Here is a 19,771-nt window from a genome sequence, read left to right as displayed (position 1 = left end):
GGCGGCCGCGCTAGGAGCCTGGGCCAGACTCGGTGATGGTAGGCGGTGGAGGGCTTGGCCCGAGCGGCTCCACCCCCAGCCGACTCCGCCCCCGAAGACCCCACCCCGATCAGGCCCCGCCCCCTCAGGCTTCACCCATAACTGCCGCCGCGCCCGCAGGTTCCTCCCCGAGCTGACCCCGCCCCTTTACAGTCGTCTATGGCAGGCGCCCTCCCGAAGGCTCCCCCCTAATCAGGTCCCTCCCCGAGCGGGCCCCGCCTCCGAAAGCTCCTTCCCGAGCCGGCTTCCCCTCATGCCCCGCCCCCGAAGGTTCCTCCCCAGCCACCTCCCCACATGCTCCGCCCCCAGGCTCCGCCCCATGTCCCGCCCCCAAAAGCCCCGCCCCGAACCGGCCCCGCCCCGCAAGGCCCAGTCCCCAGCAGCTCGGTCCCGAGCCGACCCTGTTACGTAGGCTGCGCCCACCAGACTGTCCGGATCCGACGCGCGTGGGCTCCTGGCTCCAGACCCCCAACGGGGAGGTCGCGGCCGCGTGCTGCGAGACTTGTCCCTGAGGACGCTTCCCGCCAACCCCCAGCCCCCGCCGACCCCCAGCTCCCGCCTCCGCCGACCCCCAGCCCCCGCCTTCGCGGCGCACACGGCTTGCCTCCACGGGAAGTGGCTGTCTCCGCCCTCAGCGCGGAAGGAGAACCGACGCCTCTCCAGGCCGCGGGCCCCTAGCTAGGCGGGCAACGCCTCCACCGCCGCCGCCACCGCGTGCGCGCCCTGGCGAGCCTTCCCACACCACGCGGCCCCTGCCGCTCTTCCCGCCGCAGGCAGCCCCTCCGGGATGTGCGCCCAGCCGCTGGCTGTGCTCACTCCACTTCCTGCCTGCCCAGATCGCACTGAGCTGCCAGGCCCGCCAGAGCCCCGCTTGTTAGTTCCCTACCTACCGCAAATTGGGTGTCCTAAAACGACATCCGCCTATTATCTCAAGGCTTCTGTGGGCCAGAAGGCCAGGCTTAGCTGGGTCCTCAGCTCAGGTCAGCCGCTGTGTTCTCATCTGGGGGCTGGACTGGGGAAGGATCACTTCCCACCTCATGCGATTGCTGGCAGAAGTCATGTCCTTGTGCCTGTAGGACTGAGGGCCGGCAGGAGCTGCTCTCAGCTCCTGGGGGCTGCCTGTCAGTCCCTGCTGTGTGGCCATCTGCGAGGATGGGCGGTTCACAGGGTGGCCGCTTCCCCAGGGTCCGTGGGAGAGCCCCACCCCAAGATGGAGTCCTGTGGAACAGAACCTGATTGTGGGTGACAGGCCACCCCCTCGGCCCAGTTCTACTCAGATTCAAGTCACAAGTGCCACCTGTAGCCAAGGGAAGGATGGGCATTGGGCTGGCTCTGGTGGATCTCCTTAGGATATCTGCAGCATTCTGCCCCCCCAACACTTCCCATTTCCACTTTCTATATGATTTCCTTATTATATTTATTATTAATTATCCCCCGCTCCCACACTCCCATGCAAATCAGCTCTTGGAGGGCAGCCACCTGTTCTTGTTCTGGGTGCCTGATGTGTGCTGGGCCCTCGTGTCGTGTGGACTGAGTGAGCATCAGTGGAGATCTTAGGTGCTGCTGGTGCCGTGGCACCCTAGGAACTGCCTGCCCCCACCCAGCCCTCTCTCCAACTGCCTCCTGGACTTAGCAAGGTGTTGAAAACCAGGCAGTTCTGCTCCCTCCTCTTCCCACCCCCCTCTCCCATCCTGTTGCTTTTACCTCCCAATGTTTTAAACCACCTGCTCTTGTCCAGCCTGCTTCCTCTGTCCCGGCTGCAACCCCATCTCCTCTCACCAGCATTACTTCTGTGCCCTGCCCTGGGGTCTCCCTGCCTTCATTTGGGCTCCCCTGTCCACCCCTCCTACAGCAGCTGGAGGGACTGACTTACCGGGCAAACCCACAGTGGCCCCAGCTTCACGCCTGTCCTGCAGGATGAGGTCTGGGCCCCCTTAGCAGCTGCAAAGGGGCCTGCACGGACTTGCAGGCCACCCCTCACCACCCTTTCCCCTTCCAGGAGACTCAGCAGCAAGTGCTTGCCCTGCCACACAGCATCGGCTGCATGCCACAACCCTGGGCCTTGAACACCCCCGCTCCGCCTCCGCCTGACAGACCCTTTCCTGCTTTTTAAGACTCCACCTGTTCGAGCTCCTCTGTGCCAGCCCCGGCCTCGCCCCTGCCAGCCTTAGGCCAAGGCTGCATGGGTAGCTGTCCATACAGGTTACATGCTGCACATGACCCTCGGTCAGGGCTTGTCTTTTTCATCTTTGTATTATCGGGGGCCAACACATAGCCCATAGCAGGTGCCTAATCCATATTTATTGAGCAATTGATGACTGATGGGGCTGGGACAGAGAGAATAAGACTGAGAATAAGAATGGCAGGCTGGGCGCAGTGGCTCATGCCTGTAACCCCAGCACTTTGGGAGGCCAAGGTGGGTGGATTGCTTGAGGTCAGGACTTCGAGACCAGCCTGGCCAACATGGTGAAAACCTGTCTCTACTAAAAATACAAAAATTAGCCGGGTGTGGTGGTACGTGCCTGTAGTTCCAGCTACCTGGGAGGCTGAGGCAAAAGAATTGCTTAAACCTGGGAGGCAGAGGTTGCAGTGATGCTGAAATCATGCCACTGCACTTCAGCCTGGGTGACAAAGTGAGACTCCATCTCAAAACAAACAAACAAACAAACAAACAACAAAAGCAGAAGAAGGTGTTCTTCCCCTATCTCAAAAGAGACAGCCCCTTGCCTTCTAAATGAGCCAGGTGGCCCCTCCAGTCCCTTCAGGCATGGTGGTGGCTGGGCCGGCCCACCAGAGACTCCATTTGGTGCCAACACCATTGGTATGTGATATGTGGGCAGAGGCTGTTTCCCTGGCCCGGAATCTCCCATTGTCACCAGACCCCCCCCTCCAGCTGCCCTGTAAATATGGAAAGAAGCTCCAAGGGCTGAGGACCCTTTTCCTGCAGAGCTTCCCACAGAGGCAGCCTCTCTGAAGAGGGGCTGGGGGCCCCAGGCTCTGCCATGTCTCTGCTCCTCATTTCTCTCGCACATCCCTGTTTTGTGCCCTGCCTGCGTGCTGCCGAGGCTGGAGCTGCCTGGAAGCCCAGGCCTCTTGTTCTGAGTGGCGGGCTGCCTCTCATGGCTGCCTGGGCACCTCTGGGTCACAGTCCTGTGTTCCGATGTGGAAGTCCTATTGCTAGTGAGTGGGGTCCCAGTCTGCTCTGCAAGGGACAGCCACCAGAGAAGAGGACTGAGGACAGGAGACAAACACTTCAGTCACTTAGCTTAGAGAGGGACGGAGAACTGCTTTCCTCCTGAGTGGTTTACTGTCTGGCCTGTTGGATTGAATGGTGCCCTTTCACTTTTCCCTACTGCCTGCACAACCGCCCGGGAGCTTTTCCCTTTTCTTCCTCCCCCTCCCCCTCCTCCCCCTCCCCCTTCTCCCCCTCCTCCTTCCCCTCCTCCTCCTCTTCCCCTTCCCTTCCTCCTCCTCCCCCTCCTCCCCCTGCCCCTTCTCCTCCTCCCCCTTCCCTTCCTCCTCCTTCTCCTCGTCCGCCTCCCCCTCCCCCTCTTCCCCCTCCTCCCCCTCCTCCTCCCCTTCTGCTCCTCCTCCCCCCTTCTCCTTGTCCCCCTCCCCCTCCTTCCCCTCCCCCCCTCCTCCTTCCCCTTCCCCTCCTCCTCCCCCTTTTCCTCAACCCCCTTCCCCTTTCCCCTCCCCCTCCTCCTCCCCCTCCTCCCCTCCTCCTCCCCCTCCTCCTTCCCCTCCTCCTTCCCCTCCTCCTCCTCTTCCCCTTCTCCTCCCCTCCCCCTCCTTCCCTTCCCCCTTCCCCTCCTCCTCTTCCCCCTCCTCCTTCTCTTCCTCCTCCCCCTTCCCCTCCTCCTCCCCCTTCCCCTCCTCCTCCTCCTCCCCCCCTTCTCCTCCTCCCCCCCTCTCCTCCTCTCCCTCCTCCTCCTCCTCCCCCCCTTCTCCTCCTCCCCCCCTTCTCCTCCTCTCCCTCCTCCTCCTCCTGGTGTTTTTTTTGAAGTCATGCTATTTCAACTTTGTCAGAACACACACAGCACATATGGTTCTTCCCCTCTCGACTGCACTTCTCTTTCTGTGTTGGGTCTGCCATTCAATGTATCACCCCCGTGGGTCTTACGGCTGAGGTTCTCCCAGCAGCTTGTGGTTGGAGGAAGCCCATCTAGGAGGTTCCTCCTGATGGGCCTATAGTTGCAGGACCCCTGAGCTCTGGCAAGTTTAAAACTGCTCTCCTGGAGCTGTAATTCCTTGAAGGAAAGCTTGAATGGCTGCACAGTTCGTGGTTTTCTCCCTTTTCTTGAGATTTTTGAAGATGCTGCTTCGTTGTTGCTTTGTTCATTTTTATTGATTTTGAGGAGTTTCAGGCCCATCTAATTCTCATGCTCCTGAAAGTTATTTGATGTTTCTGCCTGGAAGCCCTGATTTTTACAGTATGTTGTGTAGGGTCCAGCCCCACGGGGTCGGTGGGTTGGGAATTTTCTTTTTCTTTTTTTTTTTTTTTTGAGATGGAGTTCCGTTCTTGTTGCCCAGGCTGGAATGCAATGGTGTGATCTTGGCTCACTGCGGCCTCCGCCTCCCGGGTTCAAGTGATTCTCCTGCTTCAGCTTCCCAAGTAGCTGGGATTACAGGCGTGCACCACCACACCCGGCCAATTTTGTATTTTTAGTAGATACAGGGTTTCTCCATGTTGGTCAGGCTGGTCTTGAACTCCTGACCGCAGATGATCCGCCCGCCTCGGCCTCCCAAACTGCTGGAATTACAGGCGTGAGCCACCACACCTGGCATTATTTTGGGAATTTTCATAAGCTAAATCATCTTTTCATTTTCCCCTTTCTTTTTATAGTGGTTTTAAATAGATGAAGATACCCCTTAGCATGTCTGTGGACAGAAATTCAGTTATTTTATGAGATTCTTAGTCCAAGAGGGACCTTTCATGTCAGGGTAGCAAGGTATGGTTTCTTTACTTAGTGCCTGTTAATTAATTTATTTCTCTATTATTTATTTATTTTTTGCAGGGGGTGAGGGGAGTCAGTGGAGAAGGGTGCTGTGATGTTTGATTTTTTTTTTCTTTTTTTTGAGATGGATTCTTGCTCTGTCGCCCAGTCTGGACTGCAGCAGCGTGATCTCGGCTCACTGTAGTCTCCGCCTCCAGGGTTCAAGGAATCTCCTGCCTCAGCCTCCCAAGTAGCTGGGACTACAGGCGTGCACTACTATGCCCGGCTAATTTCTGTATTTTTAGTAGAGACGGGGTTTCACCATGTTGGCCAGGATGATCTTGATCTCCTGACCTCATGATCCGCCTGCCCCTGCCTCCCAAAGTGCTTGGGTTACAGGTGTGAGCCACTGTGCCTGGTCGATGTTTGACTTTTTAAAAAGGTATTTTGTCTTTCAGCATCTTAATTTCCCCTTCTTGCTTCTTTTTCTCTGTAGTACATGACTTTCAAAGGCTGCACCTCCCTAACTTTTTTTTTTTTTTGAGACGGAGTTTCACTCTTGTTGCCCAGGCAGGAGTGCAATGGCACAATCTGGGCTCACTGCAACCTCTGCCTCCCGGGTTCAAGCGATTCACCTGCCTCAGCCTGCCGAGTAGCTCGGATTACAGGCACCCACTACCACGCCCAGCTAATTTTTTGTATTTTTAGTAGAGACAGGTTTTCGCCATGTTGGCCAGGCTGGTCTTGAACTCGTGACCTCAGGTGATCCACCCACCTTGGCCTTCCAAAGTGCTGGGATTACAGGGGTGAGCCACTGCACCCGACTACTCCTCCCTAACTTTTAACCCTCTTCTCTCCTGCGTTACCTTCCCAAGACTGTCCTCCTGTGTCCCACAGTCTTTTACTTTTTTGGCTACCAAGTCTCACTCTGTTGCCTCAGCTGGTCTAAAACTCCTGGGCTCCAGCAGTCCTCCCACCTCAGCTTCCCAGAGTGTTGGGATTACAGTCGTGAGCCGCTGCACCTGTTCCATAGTCATTTTAAATTTCTTTCCAAAATGCAGACAGTTTTCTGTATTTTGGCACTAAGATGGACTTTCTTTTTCTGGAAAATGTTTTGAGAGCAACCTCAGGCCCACAGCCAGTTCCTTTTCTCTCTTCTGTGCAGTTTTCCTGGGTGGCCCTTACTTTGTGAAGGTCTGTGCAGGGCACTGGAGAGAGAGCTCACTGGGATTTTGTGTTTTCTTTTCTTTTCTTTTTTTTTTTTTTTGAGACAGATTTTCGCTCTTGTCCGCCAGGCTGGAGTCCAATGGTGCGATCTCGGCTCACTGCAACCTCTGCCTCCCGGGTTCAAAAGATTCTCCTGCTTCGGCCTCCCCAGTAGCTGTGATTACAGGCACGCACCACCACATCCAGATAATTTTGTATTTTTAGTAGAGATGGGGTTTCTCCATGTTGGTCAGGCTGGTCTTGAACTCCCAATCTCAGGTGATCCACCCACCTCGGCCTCCCAAAGTGCTGGGATTACAGGCGTGAGCCACCGCGCCTGGCCTGCGTTTGCTTCTTTTTCCCTTTTTAATGCGGCTACGAGAACCTTAGCAGTGACCCTAGGGCTGCTATGCTGAACTCCTGAACCGCAGTGTTCGCTTCTTTACTGCCCAAGGATAAGAGCATCAGCTCCACCAGGGTGCTTCACAGACAGCGGGCGCTCAGCTAGTGCCTGTGGACTGACCGACTGGCTGACTGATGAGCCCTGGGGTGCGGGTCCTCCTGGGGCCCAGGACTTGCACTGGAACCCCTGTGGGCATTGAGCCTGGGATACCAGCCTCAGTGGGTGACTGAGCCGCTGACACTGCCCCTGGAGAGAGAGCCCATCGCCCTGGTGCCCTGTGCCTGTGGCATCCTTCTCTGCAGCGGCTGGCACAGGTGACAGCTGTGGCTGAGATCCTCCCGGCATCCTGGGCACAGGCATCAATCACCTCGTTTCGTGCTTGACTCACTGCTGGTGGTGTCTCCACTTTGCAGATAAAACAATCAAGGCTCAGAGGGTTTAGGAAACTCGCCAGTGTCAAAGCACTGGGCCTGGACATCAGCACCACTACTGGCTGTGTGCCTTGGGATGGTCAGTAGATTTCCTGTCAAATGGGGCAAGATGATAGCACCTGCCCTGTGGGGTCATTGTGAAGGCTGCGTGAAAAATCCTCACAAAGCCCTTAGTGCAGTACCCACTTGCTAAACTTGGCTTGTAATTTATAAGTTATTTTAAAATGGGGGCAATGTGCCCACTGGCTGCACCCATGGCCGTTTCGGGAGCTGCCACTGGGAGTGACTGGTATGGGGCCAATCAGCACCTCTGCCCTCATTTCCCTCTCTCTCCAGCCCAAACCTTCGAGGCGCTTAAAGAATCTTCCCACTGGAAGGACCGAGCCATCCTAAAACCATCCTAAAACAGCGCCACACTTTTAGAAGCCAGAATCTAACTTTTAGAAGTTAGAAAGTTTTGATTCTGGTCGGGCGCGGTGGCTCACGCCTGTAATCCCAGCACTTTGGGAGGCCAAGGCAGGTGGATGATGAGGTCAGGAGTTTGAGACCAGCCTGACCAACACGGCAAAACCCCGTCTCTACTAAAAATACAAAAAAAATTAGCCGGACATGGTGGCGGGCGCCTCTAATCCCAGCTACTTGGGAGGCTGAGGCAGGAGAATCGCTTGAACCCAGGAGGCCGAAGTTGCAGTGAGCTGAGATTGTGCCACTGTACTCCAGCCTGGGCAATAGAGCAAGACTCTGTATAAAGAAGAAAAAAAAGTGAGTTTTGATCCCAAGGACATTCCAGTCATACTAATGGATCCGTCAGGGTTGCATCAGAGGAGCAGAGCCCACAGAGACAGGTGTGTAGACGCAGGCCCGCGCTTTGCTTTGTTCCAGGGCTTGGACCTCCCAGGACTGTGGGGCCTGCTGAGTGGTGTGCTGGAGCCTGGATCCACAGGCAGGCGCCCAGAGTCTTGGACAGCAGGTGGGATGGAGCCAAGGCAGGCGGGTCTGGGTCTGGATTCCAACCCCTGCACCCCACTGCTGATGTGGGCAAGCTCCTCAACCTCAGATGCCCTCAGCGTTCCCACCCGCACGATGTTCAGATGCCCTCAGTGTTCCCTCCTGCACGATGTTCAGATGCCCTCAGCGGTCCCTCCTGCATGACGGGGTAGGAACTGGATCTCATGGGATCTTCAATGAAGACCAAATGGTGTGAAGATGGAGGATGCCCAGGATGGTGTGGGGCATGGCAGGGCCTAGGGAGTGCCCAGGTCTTCCCTGCCTGGCGGGACAGCTGCTACCTTGGTTTTCACGCCCTTTATGGCACTGGTTCCTAAACCTGCTCATAATCAGAATCAGTTTGGAATCTTTTTAAGAAAAAAAAAAAGGGATTTCCAGACATCATCCAAGAGCTGGTCAAACAGAATGCCATTGGGGTTAAGCCTCATAACCTGTAATTTTAGAAGCTTCCCAGTGACTCTGATGATCAGGCAGGGCCTAAGTGGCAGCAGATGGCACAAGCTCCCTGGTGCAGCAGGGCACAGCTCGGGCTATTCATTTGAAACTCCTAAGAGCTTGGAGAAATGCTGACCAGTCCCCCACCTCTAAGAGATCCCACCGTAGCTGGGGTAGGGGCAGAGGGGCTGGCATCTAGCATCAGCGTTTTGAAAAATCACCCCCAGATGATTCTTGTGTGTGGCCGGGGTCCAGAATCTCTGTTTTGGAGCGCAGGCGAGGAGGCTGCGTGAACAAGTGAACCGGTGAGGCTTTTGGATGCAGAGCGAGCAAGAGACACAAAAATGTCAGGCCACTAAGCAGAATCATTCTTCCAAGAAACCGCAGCTCCTTACCTGTGGGCACATTCCTTAATTATATGTCACACCAATTTAATTGGAAAAATTAACACCCGCCCCTCCGGCTTATAATCTATGACAAGACATTGGTGGTAAATCCATTTATTCTCCAATTACGTAATCTTTCCCATGTTCACCCACTAACGGACTCACTTGGAGGTGACTTATCCAGGGTGGCCCAGGCTGGGCAGTAGAGGAAGCTCCCTTCCAGCATAAACCCACTCTCTGAGCTAATTCGAGAACTTACATTGACATACCAAAAGGCTGCAGTGTGTCCAGCTCTTCCACGCTACATTTGAAAGTCCTTTCTCATGATCATTGCAAGCCTTCTTTTTTCTTTCTTTTTGTGAGACAGGGTCTTGCTCTGTCGCGTAGGGTGGAGTGCAGTGGCTCCATCTTTGCTCACTGCAGCTTCAACCTCCCTGGGTCAAGCAATCCTCCTGCCCCAGCCTCCTGAGTCGCTGGGACCACGGGCGTGCACCACCATGCCTGGCTAATTTTTTCTTTCTTTTTTTTTTTTTTGTAGAGACGGGGCCTTGCTATGTTGCCCAGGCTGATCTCGAACCCCTGGGCTCAAGCCATCTGCCTGTCTCGGCCTCCCAAAGCATGGGATTACAGGCGTGAGCCGCACACCTGGCCAGGGCTTCTTCCTGTGCAAGTTTATCTGTGTGGATTCTCTGGTGTTGGTAACAGGTTACCTAGACCTGAACGTTTCCATGAGTTCATTGCACTCACAGGGTGAATGTTCTCCCCTTGGGATTTCACGGGGTTTCTCTGCAGGATGAATCTTCTTACGTGGACTGGGGTCTGAGCCCCTCCTAGGGCACTTCCCACCCATCACATCAGGATTCTTTCCAGGATAAAGTTTATGGTGTTAAGTAAGGCAGGGCAGGCAAGAGGAGCGGGCCCCAGGTAGGGTATAAGGGCATCTGCCAGCCTCAGGCCAGCCCTGGGAAGCAGGTGCATGGCCTGGCTTGGAGAGTCCCCCTTCTCACTGCCCATTCAGTTGAACTCCTAGAAGGGGAAGCCGAGGAGCTGGGTCCGGGGTGGGCAGAGTCCTCTCACCCCACCGCTGGTCCACCTAGAGCAATGGCTGCTGGGTGCCCAAGGAGGCCCCTGTCGAGCTGGTCTTCTGGGAAGCCAGAGAGGAGGATGTGAGGGCTCTGGGGCCCATGGGTCCTAACTAGGAGTGAGGATTCTACTTTAGGGTCATCAGAAGCCAGTTCTGATGGTCAAAATGAAAATGAAAATGGAAAGACACCATTCACAACATCAAAGGCATAAAGTAACTTGGAATCAATCCAACAAAACGTGGAGGATCTTCATGGGGAAAATTACACAGTGTTTTTGTGAGACATTAAACAAGACCCAAATAAATGGTGATAAAGCCCAGGCTCGTGAATTGCCTGACTTAATATCTTTAAAATATCAGCTCTCAATTTCACCTTACAGATGCAATGCAATTCCAGTCAAAATCCTAGCAAGACTTTCGTAAACTTGAAAAGCTAGGCTGGGCATGGTGGCTCACATCTGTAATCACAGCACTTTGGGAGGCCAAGGCAGGAGGATCACTTGAACCCAGAATTTTGAGACTAGCCTGGGAACATAATGAGACCCCGTCTCCACAAAAAAAAAAAAAGTTAGCTGGGCATGGTGGCACGTGCTGTAGTCCCAGCTCCTTGGGAGGCTGAGGCAGGAGGATCGCTTGGGCCTGGGAGGCCGAGGCTGCAGTGACCCATGATTGTGCTAGTGCACTCCAGCCTGGAAGACAGAGTGGACCTTGTCTTTAAAAAAAAAAAAAGTTAAAGAAAAAGGAAAGCTAATTCTAGAACTTACATGGACATACCAATGGTAAGACACGACAGCTGAGGAACCAACGAAGAACACGGGAAGAGAGTTTGCTCAAGCAGACACAGCCCTTTGGAAGCAACAGTAACTGGCACAGCGTGGTCTCAGCACAGGAGCAGACAAGCAGCCCAGAGGAAGAGTGGGCTGCACGCCTGGCAGACACCTGACCGTGGCAGTGGTGGGGAAGTGGGGAAGGGTTAGGCTTCTCCATTCGGGGTGCTGGAACAAAGAGCATGTGTCCATGCTTCGCTTCACACCAGCAGCAGCCCCCCTCATTCGCGGTTTTGTTTCCTGCAACCCTCAAGCACTGCGGCATGGCCTCAGGGAAGCCTCCTCAGAAGCCTGAAGGAGGGATGGTGGGCGTGCCATTCTGTCTACAGCAGAGGGACTGTCCTGGCAGAGGGACAGACAGCAAGTACCATGGCCCATGGCTGTGTTCCCACGCATACAGACATGGCCATGGAGCATCTGTCCGTGAGGACGCATAGTCAGGAATGTATTTTGGGGGCATGTTTCTTTACAACCTTCTGTTTTCCATCTCTCTGTCACCTGGCAGAAGCCAGGACCTGGGACACAGACGCTCCTTTTCTTACAGAGCTGTAACGAACAGCGAATGGAAGTGGTCAGTGAAAACGAAATGGTTCTATTTTAAAACCTGGGGCAAAACTCTTGGCCACTCCTCCTATCCAGAGACAGAACCTCATTCGCCTCCTTGAGTGTGGCCTGGGCTGAGTGACTCACTTCCACAGACGGAATAAAGTGAGGTCCAGACAGAGTGACTTCAGACACAGGTCCCAAGGGGCTCCATGGCGTCCGACTGCTCTCACCCTCTGGTCACTTGCTCTGGGAGAAGCTGGCTGCCATGTTGTGAGGAAACCCAGAAGCCGATGGAGACGCTCATGTAGTGAGAAGCAGCCGCCTGTGGAGCCATCTTGGGAGCCAGCCCCAGATGACACAGCTCCGGCCGACAGCACGGCTGCAGCCGCATGAGGTACCCTGAGCCCGAGGGACCTGCTGAGCTGCTCCTGTGAGCCTGACCCACAGAAGCTTGAGAGAAGCGTTTGCTGTTCCAGCCAGTACATGTCGGGGGAATGGGTTATGTAGCAACAGATAACAAGTGCAAGTTCTGTGGCCGTTTTGCAAGCAGTCACACTGGCTTTGGTGAATTGGCCATTTGGATAACCGCCAGGACTATGTTAGTCCTGCACCACGTGCCTTGTAGGCAGGTGCTGTGTGTGTGATCCTGTAATCCTTGTAGGCATGTGCTGTGTGTGTAATCCTGTAATCCTTGTAGGCAGGTGCTGTGTGTGTAATCCTGCCAGCTCAATATGGTAGGAGCCATGGACATCATCATTTTACAGATGAAGAACCATGGCTCAGAGAGGGCAGGGGACCGGGCTGATTTGCACAGCAAGTAAGCTGTTGAGCCAGCATTTGACATCAGCCCACCTGGCCCTGGAGACCAGTGCTGCCTCATGATTCTCCAAGGCAGAGACCATCCTGAGTATGGTGCATGGCCAAGGCCTTGTCCACACCTGTTCTGTGCAGCTGGCAGAGGTTGGAAGGCCACTGTGCATGACGAAGCGCAGATGGCCACACCATGTTGAGGGGGCTGTGGGTTAGGGTTGAGTGTGTGGACCCAGGAGCCAGGCCACCTGTGCTTAGATCCCAGAACTGCCTCAGAATTGCTGTCTGGTCCTGGGCAAGGCATTTAGCCTTCCTGTGCCTCAGTTTCCTCATCCGTAAGATGGGAGTGATGAAGGTCACAGTCATCTCCTCTCAGGGATGTGAAGAGGTGTGTTCCAAGATTATTTTTGTCATAGCTATTATGCTCCTTGGAATCCTCAGCGGGGGTGAGCTGTGATCTTGAGCCAACCGAGCTGCACTGCCCTGGGTCCAGGGAGCCGGCGGGGAAGATATGAGAGTCCAGTGTCTGTAGGGAAGGCAGACCCCTGGCCTCATAGTGCCGAGGGCGCCCACATGACAGTCCGGGAGAGACGGGATCCTGGGTAGAAGAGACCTGGGCCCAGGAAGAGATAGAACCGAACCACAGTGCCGCGGGGAGGGTTATACGAGTCCGCCAGAGATCTCAGCACTGGGGTGCATCGCTGTGGAGGAGTGTGGGCAATGGGCAGGGGGTGGCTGGACCAGGGCCCCCAGAACCCGAGGGAGGTCTGTGTCATACTAGGGTTTGTGTGTGGCCTTGGGACTGATTTACAAGACAACTCAGCACATGGTTAAGACAGAGCTGCTGTGACCCTGGTGGTCGTGCAGCGCTGGCTGGGGGTCCCTTGGGAGTGTGTGACGGTGGACATCACGGATGCCTGACCTTCACTGCACACTCATGTGCACCCAGGGCCCTCAGTTGTAGCTGCTGTCATGGCACAGAGGGAGAACTGGAGCAGCGCGCCCGCCTAAAGTGCATGCCAGGAACATGGCAGATCGAAGCCCAGTCTGTCTGGCCTCATGGCCCCAGGGTGTGAGGGCAGAGCATGAAGGTGGATGGCCACGGGGAGGAGAACCCAGCAGCCGGTGTCCAGGATCCGCACTGGCTGGGCACTGTCTCGGCCTTTCGTGCGTCCTCCCTGTGTCCAGAGCTGGCCTTCCCGTGGTGGTACCAGGCACACCCTATCCGCTGGGTGCTCATGAAGCTGGTGGCCTGGGCGCCTTCAGGGAAACAGAGGGGAGGGTACCCAGGTTTTCCCACATCAGTTGAAACCAGTCAGTACATACCTGTCTTCTGTTTTCTGCAGGGTTTGAGCAAGGGCTGTGCCAAAACACACAATAAAACCAAACCAAACCCAAACTACGACAACATGGCTGGGCACTGTGGCTCATGCCTGTGATGCCAGCACTTTAGGAGGCCAAGGCGGGAGGATCACTTGCACTCAGGAGTGTGAGACCATTCTGGGCAACACAGCGAGACTCTGTCTCTATAAAAAACACCAAAAAATTAGCCAGGTTTGGTGGTGCGTGCCTGTGGTCCCGGCTACTTGGGAGGCTGAGGTGGGAGGATGGCTTGAGCCTGAGAGGTCGAGGCGGCAGTCAGCCAAGATCACGCCACTGCACTCCCACCTGGGTGGGAAGGTGAGTCCCTGTCTCTGAAAAAAAAAAAAAGAAAAAGAAAAAAAAAACAACAACAATAGCAAAACAGCACACAACCAGCTTTGTTCTCACGGAGCTCAATCACCTTGACTTTTCTTCCAAGCCGACTCAGCCTTGAGCTCTCAGTCCCTCACATTCTGCCCACCCCTGGGTCTCCTGGGCCTCAATCCTGACATGTGAGCAAGGGCCTCCTTCTTTCTTTTTTTTTTTTGAGACAGGGTCTCCCTCTGTCACCCAGGCTGGAGTGCAGTGGCGTGATCTTGGCTCATTGCAACGTCCACTTCTTGGTTCAAGCGATTCTCCTGCCTCAGCCTCCCAAGTAGCTGGGATTACAGGTGCCCACCACCACGCCTGGCTAATTTGTGTATTTTTAGTAGAGACCGGGTTTCACCATGTTGGCCAGGCTGGTCTTGATCTCCTGACCTCAGGTGATCCGTCCACCTTGGCCTTCCAAAGTGCTGAGATAACAGTCATGAGCCACCGTACCTGGCCAAGGGTCTCCCTCTCTAGGGGGCAGAAGGGCTGGGGCCTGTGCGCACCCCAGCATGTTCCCACTCCATGACAGGCCCTCCCTCCAGGGAAGATCTTCAGTGCCCAGGGAGGGCTGATCTGCGCAGAGCCTTCCATGCTCCCTGCCACAGCTTCCCCGCACTGGGCTCCAGGGGTCTGGTGAGCACCTGGCACCCAATTCTCCCCAGGACGCCCACAGGCTCTCCCTACAGCGGGGCTCCCTGACGCTTCGGACACCTGCTTTTATTAAAAATAGTCTGCCTTTAGTTTTTTTAAAATATTTTATTTTATTTTATGTTTTTTGAGATGGAGTCTCGCTCTGTCACCCAGGCTGGAGTGCAGTGGCGCGATCTCGGCTCACTGCAAGCTCCGCCTCCCAGGTTCACTCCATTCTCCTGCCTCAGCCTCCCAAGTAGCTGGGACTACAGGAGCCTGCCACCATGCCCGGCTAATTTTTTTGTATTTTTAGTCTAGACGGGGTTTCACCGTGTTAGCCAGGATGGTCTCGATCTCCTGACCTCGTGATCTGCCCGTCTTGGCCTCCCAAAGTGCTGGGATTACAGGCATGAGCCACCATGCCCAGTCGCCTTTAGTTTTTAATTAAAAATTGTAATGAGGTCATTGTCGATTCACATATGGTTGTAAGAAATAACAGAGAGACATTCATTATATGCTTCGCTCGGTTTCTTCCAACGGTAACCTTTTCTTTCTTTCTTTTTTTTTTTTTTTTGAGATGGAGTCTCACTCTGTTGCCTAGGCTGGAGTGCAGTGGCGTGATCTCAGCTAACTGCAGCCTTTGCCTCCTGGGTTCAAGCTATTCTCCTGCCTCAGCCTCCCAAGTAGCTGGGATTCCAGGTGCCTGCCACCACGCCTGGCTAATTTTTTTTTTTTTTTTTTTGTATTTTTAGTAGAGATAGGGTTTCACTACGTTGGCCAGGCTGGTCTTGAACTCCTGACCTCAGGTGATCCACTGGCCTTGGCCTCCCAAAGTGCTGGGATTACAGGCGTGAGCTACCGTGCCTGACCCAAGGCTATCATTTTGCATAACTGTGGTGCAGTATTACACCCTCCGCTGTGGGGAGGGGCATCTGGAAGCCCCTGTGGCCACTCATCGGTTCTCTCCGTTTGCAGAATTGTCGCTGCAGGGAACTGTGCAGAGGAAGTTGTCCTGGAGGCCGCCTGTTGAGAGGCCACTTTCACTCCGGAGAGTCTCTGTAGCTCCCCCTGGCGGCTGTGCCATTCAGCGGCACCGCCTTCCTGTGGCTGGGCTGTCTCCCCCGGTGCCCATGGAACCAGCTGAACCCTTTGCCATTGAAGGACATCTGGGCTGCTTCCCAGGTTTTGGTTAAAACAAGCAAAGCTTCTGTGAACACTCATGAGCAGGTTTTTGTATGAACATGACTTTCATTTCTCTGGGGCGCATCAGGGGGTCATGGGAGTTGCGTGTCTAGTTTGATAAGAAACAGCCAAGCTGTCTTCCAGAGCGGCTGCTCCATTGTCCACTCCCAGCAGCAGCAGGTAGGTGACCCAGCTTCTCTGCCTCCCCATCAACATGTGGGGCGGTCATGGTTTATTTATTTATTTATTTGATTTATTTTTATTTTTTCAGATGGAGTCTCTCTCTGTCACTCAGGCTGGAGTGCAATGGTGTGATCTTGGCTCACTGCATACTCCACCTTCTGGGTTCAAGCGATTCTTCTGCCTTAGCTTCCTGAGTAGCTGGGATTACAGGCGCGCACAACCACACCTGGCTGATTTTTATATTTTTAGTAGAGACAGCGTTTCACCATGTTGGCCAGACTGGTCTCGAACTCCTGACCTCAAGTGATCCTCCTGCTTTGGCCTCCCAAAGTGCTGGTATTACAGGCTTGAGCCACTGCAGCCAGCAATGGTTTATTTTTTATTTAGCCGTTCCGATAGGTGTATAATGAGATCTCACCGTGAATTTTTTGTTTGTTTAGAAACAGGGTTTGCTATGTCGCCCAGTCTGATCTTGAACTTTGGGGCTCAAGTGATACACCCCCCTCGGCCTCCCAAAGTCCTGGGATGACATGAGTGAGCCATCGCCGCAGCCTCGCCATGGTTCTAGTGTTGGAACGCTGAGGGTGCGTGGTGTTGGACATCTGTTCCCATGCATGTTTGCCTTCTGTGTGTCCTCATCAGGGAAATAGCTCTTTACATCGTTTGTCCATGTTGTAAGTGGGTTGTTTTTGTGCTGTTGAATTTTGAGATACGTTGTGAATAGATCGTAGATTCCAGTCCATTGTCCGCTACGCAATTTGCAAACATTTTCTCCCAGTCTATGGTTTGTCTTTCCTTCCTCTTCCCTGGGTCTTTTGTGGAGCAGTTTTTATGTCGAGGAGGTTGTCCTCTGCTGGGTTCCTACCCTCGTCTTGTTCATGGGATGCCCCAGCTGGGAGCTGAGTCCAGGCTTCCTGCACCACCAAAGCGGCAGTGAAAGGGCTCACCCCCGTGAGGTCTCTGCTGCTGGAAGCCTGAGTGTCAGGCAGCGCTCCCACCTCCTGACGTCTGGAAGCCCCTGCACCCTGCGGTATCCAGCGTGGAACTAGCTGAACCCCCTTCCCCTCCCACCTGCGGACCCTAGAGGGCAGGAAGCCTTGGCCATGCCCTGGTCTGAGGCCAGCCTGAAGGTGCATGACCTGCTTCCATGACAGGAGCTGGGGACACCTCTCTCCTCCGGAAAGGTCCCAATACGGGCATCTCCTGTCAGGGACCTGGGTGCAGGAGCCATGGCCTCGCCCTGCTTCCTGCAGAGCTGACCCATCCCAGTGACCATTAGCTTCTGCAGACCTCAGTGGTCTCAGGAAAGCATCCCTAGGGTCTGTCTGGGACCGAAGGCAGAGGTTCCCTCCTTAGGAATTTCCTGCTTTGGGGACACTGCCTCCTTCTCCAGCGAGTTCCCACAGATTAGAACAAGGAGCCGGAGGCCCAGCCATGGATGCCCACTTTCTGTCGTGGGGGACAGGAAATCCCCAGGAAGATATCAGATTAAAGCAGATCCCCACATTCTGTCACCTTCCTCTGGGTGAGTGGAGAAGGAGCAGGTGACCCCGGGGAATGGGCGCAGGCTTGGGACATACTTGGTCTGAGCAGGTGACCCGGGAAATGGTGCGTGGGCACAGGATGCACTCAGTCTGGACACGCGACCCGGGGGACGTGGCGTGGGCATGGGACACACTTGGTCTGGGCAGGCGACCCGGGGGACGGGGCGTGGGCACGGGACACACTCGGTCTGGACAGGCGACCTGGGGGATGGGGCGTGGGCACGGGACACATTTGGTCTGGACAGGCGACCTGGGGGACGGGGCGTGGGCACGGGACACACTTAGTCTGGAGGCTGCCATGCCGGAGAGGAGGAGCCCTCAGGGTCTGTGTGGAAGAGGGAGGCAGGCCCTCCCAGACCCGTCCAACAGACTCGAGCAGGGTCAGCATGCTGGGCAGGTCCCCCTCCTCTATCCCTGGAGCCAGGCCCAAGTGCCCCTCACTCCAGTTGCAGGTCACGGCCGCCCTGAGCCAGGAGGAAACAGGGTGTTCTCACTGCACTTGCTCCTGGGGCAGGGGCAGTTCAGGGTCACAGGGGCCGGTGCAGGGTCACAGGGGCCAGATGGTGGCCCCAGGGCTGGGTTCTGGGTGGACGGTGAGCCAGCTGGGGGTGGGGCTCGGTCCCCGTGGGTTTGCTGGTCCCTCCCTATTACGGGTGCGTAGGTGTGGCAGGGGTGTGTGAGGAGCCGGGCCTCAGGCAGACCCCATGCCGGAGGAGGGTCCGAAACACTGGGGGGTGGGGACAAGCAAGGAACCAGAACCCGGCTTGGGAAACAGGCTGCAATGAGGCAGGGCAGGGGTCGCCCAGCACACGCCAGGGTGTGGCGGCCAAAGGTCGGAAAGTCTCCACACCAGTCCCGTGAGATGGGCTTGGTTTTTCCCAGTGTTGTGGACGAGAGACCCGAACACAGAGCGGCTAAATGGCCAGCCTGAGACGGCACAGCTGGCAGGCAGCAGGTCCACACTCCGGTCCCAGTGGGATCTCACTCCAGGCCACACAGGTCCCTTTCTCACCTCGGGGCCCACACAGAGGCGTTGCCCCAGGCTCCAGGCCCCGGAGGTTTCCAGGGAGGGGTGCTCTCTGGACAGGCCCAAGCCCCTGCAGGTGTTGGGGCTGAGAGGCGTGGCCTGGAAGGTCACCAAGGACTGACCGCCAGGCGGCCAAGTCGGGTCAGCGGCAGAGCCCAGCGAGAGCCCGGCTCACTGGGGCCTGTGCCTGGACGGCACTCAGAGCAACAGCGAACAGGAGGCACAGGGGCTTGGGAGGAAGCCAGGAGCAGGGTCCGACCGCAGGAGGGGTGCATGTCGACTGAGCACCAGCCCCGGGCTCCGAATGCCTTCGAGGGCTCCCTCCATGATCCCACCCAGGGCCCACTGGGAAAGGAAGTGCCTTCCTCATCTACCTGTGCAGGCAGCCTTGGCCACCAGGACAGAAAGGGAAGCAGCAGGATCTGAACTCGCTCTCACCCCCACCTCCCTCTCCCACAGGCACCAACACTGGGCACAGGCGCTATGCTCCAGAGGGGCAGGGAACCCACCGCAGCCCCTGGTGCCCTGAGTGCTCCTTGTGGACGGGGAGGCAGGTTATGATGGAACGGGAGTACAGAGAGGAGCCCAGCCCATGAGGACCCAGGTGGTCAGGCCTGCAGAACAAGGCGATATTTGGATTTAAATGACAAAGGAGGCCGGGTGTGGTGGCTCACGCCTGTAATCCCAGCTACTTGGGAGGCTGAGGTGGGAGCATCGTTTGAGCACGGGAGTTCCTGATGAGCCTGGGAAACATAGTGAGACCCCATCTCTACCAAAAATAAATAAATTAGCCAGGCATGGTGGCACATGCCTGTGGGCCCAGCTACTCAGGAGGCTGAGGTGGGAGGATCACTTGAGCCCAGGAGGGTGAGGCTGCAGTGAGCTATGATTACACCACTGCACTCTAGCTGGGGTGACAGAGTGAGACCCTGTTTCATAAATAGATAAATAAATGGGAGTTTGCTGGGAAGGTGGCCTGGGAGCAAACAGCAAGTGCTGAGGAAACAGCAGCGCAGGGCAGGGGTGGGGCCCAGGGCAGGGGTGGGGCCCAGGTATTCTGGTGCCACTGGGCCAGGTCCCATGGGTCCAGCAGGGGATGGAGCCTGAGGTCAGACCTGGGTGCCGGTGGTCCTGCTGCTGGCCAGGTCGTGGTGACAGCTGAGTCTGGAGGAGGCAGAGGCACCATATGGAATTAACTAGAAGCTCAGGTCGGTGGCGCGTGGTGCTCGCCGGCACTGTCCGTGGTTCTGAAGGAGACCGAGTGGGTAGGCGTGTCTTGCCTGGGGTGCAGAGGGTCCTGGAGTCTTGTGGGGCTCACAGACACAAAGGTCAGAGCCCAGGTGCCAGCAGGCAACCTCT

The sequence above is a fragment of the Gorilla gorilla genome, chromosome 7 (genome assembly GCF_029281585.2).
Source record: "Gorilla gorilla gorilla isolate KB3781 chromosome 7, NHGRI_mGorGor1-v2.1_pri, whole genome shotgun sequence".
Taxonomy (NCBI): domain Eukaryota; kingdom Metazoa; phylum Chordata; class Mammalia; order Primates; family Hominidae; genus Gorilla; species Gorilla gorilla.
Note: the sequence above shows the minus strand (reverse complement) of the source record.